We start from the raw sequence: 6,410 nt of genomic DNA on the forward strand, positions 1-6,410 counted from the left end.
ACCTATGTTAAGGTAATCAATTTGTGTTTTGATTTGTTTTTTGTTAGATCACTAGCAACAGCTTTCCTAAATCTCATTCCCTTCCCTAAAAGTAGGAAAAAATCCTGAAAAAAATCTTCAATAAACTCGCATGGTGTACCATAAACCAAGGGAACCAAAAGTCTAGGGTGCCACTTTTGGTTCCCATAACATTATTTTAATATGTGAAAAATACATTTACCCCCCCCCCCCCCCCAGCGGAAGTATGACCACTTTTGCGTTTCAACCTCTAAAGTTTCGACCCAAAAAACTACCAGATAGTGACAAGTTAGCCAATCCATTAAGTTTTTTAGTCTTTTTAGACGGAATGTCAGTCATGTGTGTTGCACGTGATGTTTAACCAAGTAAAATTCCAAAAACGTGGCATGCGACTCCCACAAACTACCAAACTATGACATATTAACCCATCTGTTAAGTTTTTTCATCGTTTTAGATGGAATGTCTGTCACGTGTATCACAGTGACTTCTAACCACCTAAACTCCCAAAAATGCCCATGGTGTAAAGTGTAAAAAGAAAAAGAGAACAAAAAAAAAAACCTTAAAAACAAAACAAACGCAAACAAAAAACAAAAAGGGAAAAAAATTGAGGATGGTTCGGCCACCCTCAAATGGCTAAATGGGGGTGGCTGAAACTTAACAAATGAGCTAACTTGTCACAATTTGGTAGTTGTGGGGGTCAAAAGTCACTTTTTTAACTTTGGAAGCTAAAACGCAATAGTGATCATACTTTGAAGGGGAAGGGGTAAAGTGTATTTTCCCCTGTTGGCATTTTTGGGTGTTTAGAGGTTAAAAGTCATGTGCAACGCAAAAGTGGTTGTACTTCGGTAGGGTAGAGTGTATTTTTCCCTTTTTAATATAAAAAATCTTTCTCTTTCCTCTCTCTTTCCTATAGCATTTATTTGAAAGAAGATTTCAATGACTTTCTCTTTCCTTTCACTTTCCCCTATCATTTAATTTAAAGAATATTTAAATGATATAAGGAAATGATAAGGAAAATTATTGTGGAGTTTATTTGAATAGGGAAGCAAAAAGTAGTTTAGTTTCCTGAATTTAAGGAAAATCTAAAGAAAGCTGCTACTAGTTAATTAATTAATTAATAAATAAAACAAGTTAAAAGAGAGTTAATGGTATTAGAATAATAAAACAATAATGATAAGATCTAGTGTGATAAATGAGTATTTGTAAGGGTAAGCTATAGTTAAGTTAAATAGGGGTCAAATTTTAATTAACAACTGGTAGAATTGAAAATAAAGTGGGGTTAGTAGTGTAGTTTAGAAAACTTGGAGGTTTAAAATAAAAATGAAATCTTATCCAAAGCCATGTGTCAAGCTATGGATTACTCTTGGGATATATCTTATCCACTTATCTCATTATTTGGAATTTGGAAAACAAAAGAAAAACAAGAAGGGGCTAAGAACTTATTTGGTCCCCCCGCCCCCTCTCCCTTTTCTTTCCCCCCAATTTTCTTTCTTTCCCCCCATCTCCCTCTTCTTTTCTTTTGCCCAAGCCGACAGATGCAGAGGGTTGATGTGTGATCACTTGGTTATTTATCTCTATTGATATGACCCCTTGGTTTATATTGCATAGACTTGATCATGACTTGTTTGCCATATAGTTTGGTTGTTTTCATGATATATTATGTGAATATTGGCATGTTGTTTTAAGTTGTTGATTTTAACCTTAGTCCCTCGGTGGCAAAAAGGTGGGAGAAATTATTTGAGATATTTGATTGTTCAGTTTGAGTTGTTGCCTTATGTACAGGGAGATATAAGTCAAATATTTGATTGAGTATATATGTTTTGAGTTATATGCCATGGATATAGGGGAGAGTTTATATGGTTTGTGACATGGTTATATTATTGAATGATTTGTTTATATATAACCATCTTTATCCCTATGCGAGTAATGAGCTTGTTGAGTGTTTTAGGTTATCACTGAAGGTACTTCAAGCTGGCTCTGATCTACTTATGGTTTTATAGAATAGGTTAGTCTTGGGGGAATATATGTAACTCATACGTGTCTGTAATGGTTTTGTCACCAAATGGCCAAAGGGGGAGTTTGTTAGGCTTTATAGATTGGCTCATTCAGTGTAAAAAACTTTATTTTATGTTTTGTGGATAAAAGGGTAGTTCGTACTTAAGTTTGCAATCAAAGAATAGGAAGATGCTATTGAAAGAAGACAAGTACAGAGCTAGATGTCCAGACATGGAGAAGCAAAGTCTGAACAACCATATGTAAAGGCTCATCCAGAAAGAACTTGATACCTGAAGTGTCTGGACGGTCATGCAAACATTATTTTCTCGGGTTCAATGGTGTCCGCACGGACAAAGGACATGTCCAGACAGATGGGGTTCCAAAAACATCCCGTTGGTAGGGATGTCCATACAACAATGCGAACTTCGTAGATATGGAAGAGGCATGTTTGGACGGGAATGACTACATGTCCGAACAAGCAGGGCAATTAGGGTTACAAAACCCTAGTTGCGTCTGGACGCCACTATTGCATGACTACAGTTTTCTATTTAAAGACTGATTTCTTTCCAGAGTTTCTCATCTCTCAGGCACACGAAATTTTAGAGAAACTCCAAGGAGAGTTTGTGAGAGATCGGGTTCGAAGAGCTTGGTGTGACACTACACAAGTCACTTGAAGATGGAACTCCAAGAGATCATTGTATGGATCAATTGGAGGGTTGAAGAAGCAAACAGAGTGCTGTTATTACACTACATCAACAAGGAGACAACGTGCTAGGACTGAACACAATAGTCTGTTAGTGGGATCAATAAGAATTTGGCTAGATGAAGTTTGGCCAACATGGGACTTGTTGGAGTAGAGACTGTGTGAAGAACAAATCATCCTATAATGGTATATGGTAAGGTTACTGGTACTATAATTTACATATATGTGGTAGTGTGGTCTTTGCTATTAGTGGAATCCTGGGTTTTGGCTGCCCTAGAGAATTTTTATTTTTATTTTCCTTGGTGCAAGGATTTTTGTCTTTATCAACAAAAAAAATATGTTGTGTTATGTTTTGTTGATGATTTATTGATGAATGTTTTATCTTGTTCACTTCATTAAACTAACCTTGCAGGTTTATTTTCTTATGTGATAAATTTTTGTGGTTGTGTTGTTTGTTTTCCGCTGCGTGTTGTGGTCTTATTGGGTTTACCATTACAACCCTTTTTGTTGTATCAAGGTTTTCAATGACATCCTGAACTCTAGGCCTCAAAGGACTCCTATCATGTTTCCCTTGTGATAATAGCTTAAAAGTGCATATTTTTCCTATTAAAAGAAACATTATTATACCTTATTATGATTTAATTCTTACATTTTATATTTAATTGTAGAATATTGTTCAATTATTAATCTTAAGCTTAAATGATATATTGATGCAAGAGATTGTGCTTTGTAGGAATTACAAAAGAATAAAAAGAAAGAAGAAGCAGTGTTTTGTTTATATCAAATACTTACTTTGTTTGATTTGTTATAATTCAAAATATATTGAATTCTTAATTTATTGTAACATGTTTTTGAAATCAAATTCTCAACCAACCCATGTTCGATTTATTTTATATTTGATTTGTATCTAACTGTTCTATCTTCCGATTAGAAGAGTTGATTCACTACCTAGTTGAGTTAAAAATATGTCTTAGGAATACGTAATATAATATTAGGTGGATCTCTGAAACCTTAGCGTTTTCCATTAATTTTCTCTAATTCTATTTGTATTCAGTTAGTTTAGTTAATTTACTTTTAGTTTACCATCTCTCTATTGCTCCACTTTTTGGTGGAAAAATCAATTCAATTTACTTTTCTGCACAATAATATGAATTTTACGTAGTATCTACTATTTCCTGTGGATCGACCTCGTACTTACTGAGAATTTATTATTTGTGAAAGCCTGCACTTGGGTTTGCACTCTTTTTGACGTAGCACCTTTATCAAACTTCTTATGTCTCTCATACACTAAGACTCCCATCCCCTTTTTTAAACTTCTAGGACTAGAGTTAAGATTGAGTTGGCTCATCCACTAGGCAACTTAGGCGGTCACCTAAGGCCCCCAATCGAATAAGGCTCCAAAAACAGATTTGTTTGAAAAGAGTAAAAAGCCTAAGTATAGTCTACAACGGTTTTGAAAAAATAAAACTAAAAGAAGCATGATCTCTTAGTTGGAGACTCTTTAACTTCTATCGAAAAAATCAATAGTTAGAGGCCTAAGAACACAACAATTAATAAAAATAAAATAAAATAAAAACCATAAAAACCATAAAAAAAAAAAAAAAAAAAAAAAAAACAGTGCATTGTCTCTCGGAGACTCTAGAACACAAACCTTAAAAAAAAATAAAATAAATAAAATAAAAACACACAAACACACACACAACTATTATTCGCTCAACAATATTTCTTAAGAAATTTACCAAAATCACTCCTTGAAATGCTCTACAATTTTCTCCGACAGCCATGAGGTAGAAGGCCAAGGCCACCGCGAGGAGCTCGTCCTCTGACCACCCGCCAGCTCTCACCTCCAGCCTCTCTGCCTCTCCCTTCGGCAATCTCTCACACGCATGACGCAAGGTAAAAACAACCACTACTGAGACACTAACAACTGTGATGGGGTAATCAGAGCTACTACTTTTTTAATCTTTTTTTTTTGGGGGGGGGGGGGGGGTTAAATACCATATTGGTACTTGTCTTTAATGAAAAAAACCAATTGATACTTCTGTCTGGATTCTGTCCTTTTTTTAATGGCAGTCCATGTCACCCCACTTAAAATGCTGACACCTGTCCCCATGGCCCTTGGGGTGGTTCGGCCACCCTAAAAGGGTTGGCCCTTGGGGTGTCCGAATCACCCCTAGGCCTGCCGATCTTGGGTGGCCGAACCCATGCCCAAGCCAATTGGGGGTGGCTCCTTGGGAGTGGTTTTGGCCACCCCCTAGTTGGCCATAAGGGGTGGCTTGAGCCACCCCTTAGCCAAAATGGGGGTGGCCGGCCACCTTATGGCCAAAATGGGGGTGGCTACCCACACTCAATATTTTCTTTCTAATTTTTTTTTAAGTGCAATTTTTTAATAATTTCTTTGTCCTATGTAGCAGTAAAAGCATGTGCATCATCTGTGATACACCCCCACGTAGGATTCATGACAAAGGTGTTAGCATTTTAAGCAGGGTGACATGGACTGCCGTTAAAAAAATGGACGGAATCCAAACGGATTTTTTATGTTATTATTATTATTATTATTTTGTACTGAGAGTTCGACTATGATGTTTATGGCTCTTTTTTAAATCGTTTCAAAAGTTTTGTAATCAAACTTAAACGTGAAGGCAAGAAGAAGAGATAAGACAAAAATTTGTGGCTCTAGAACAGCCCCACTTTTACCTCCTTTATTTTTTTAAAAAAAAAAAAAAATTATTTCATAAAGAATGTGTGGATGTGGAAAAAGTACATTTTCCTATTTATTTTATTTTGGTCATTGTGATTGTAATTTCGGTCATTTTTCTAGTTTTTTTTTTTACATTTTTGTAAACAAAAACTAACTACCATAAGAAAAAAAACAAAAAATTTATGTTTTTGTTGAATAATAAAATTTTTTATAAAAAAAAATAGTATTATGCTTTTTTTTTTTTTTTTTTTTTTTTGTCAACAAAAACTTAAATTAATAATACTAAGCATTTGAAATTATAATAGTAAATTGTTACGTTGTATAATTAGTCAATGGTTACTAATTATTAAGGAAATTTGTCTTTGTTTGTGTAGATTGAGAGAATTAGATGATATTATTACGAAGGGAAGCTAAAAGGTCTTCAAAAAATCAGGTTCTATTCTTCTTTTATTATAGTTTTATATCATAGATGATATTTCTTTTATTTACAAATATTATTTTGGGTAAATGTCTAAAAATTCTTGAGTCAACGCGCGATTTGAAATAAGTATCTCACTGTTTAAAAATTAAATTTTGTACCTTAAGTTTGTCGTAGATTTGAAATCAGTCCTTCCGCAACAAACTTAAGGTGCGAAAATTGATTTTTAAACAATGAGGGACTGAATTCAAATCGCGTGTTGACTCAGGAATTTATTTGACATTTACCCTATTTTTTTATTATTAATGTTGTTAAAAATATGCATTTGGATATATAAAAAACTTTTAAAAATAGAAAAATAAAACATTAATTGAAACTCAAAGAAAAAAAGAATTATATAGATTTGCTATGAGCAATATAACATTGAATCTTAAAGGCGATAAGAATAATTTTCAAATTAAAACAATTATATTATTTATTATTTAAATATAAAAATATCTCATTTAAAATTATCCCCTTAAGTCGCAAAAAATATCGAACTAGCCTGACCTATGATTAGGTTTTTCAGCAATAGT

The 6,410-nt window shown here is 33.9% G+C and overlaps 1 long non-coding RNA gene across 1 annotated transcript; it reads left to right on the forward strand.

Annotated features, from left to right (window-relative positions):
- Window positions 1-1,616: 1,616 nt before the first annotated feature.
- LOC133877155 (uncharacterized) lies at window positions 1,617-5,845 on the forward strand. Its single transcript, XR_009901666.1, has 3 exons — window positions 1,617-2,909; window positions 4,497-4,612; window positions 5,792-5,845. It is a non-coding gene; the product is annotated as an uncharacterized LOC133877155 (long non-coding RNA).
- Window positions 5,846-6,410: the final 565 nt, after the last annotated feature.

Source organism: Alnus glutinosa, chromosome 9, assembly GCF_958979055.1.
Source record: "Alnus glutinosa chromosome 9, dhAlnGlut1.1, whole genome shotgun sequence".
Lineage (NCBI taxonomy): Eukaryota > Viridiplantae > Streptophyta > Magnoliopsida > Fagales > Betulaceae > Alnus > Alnus glutinosa.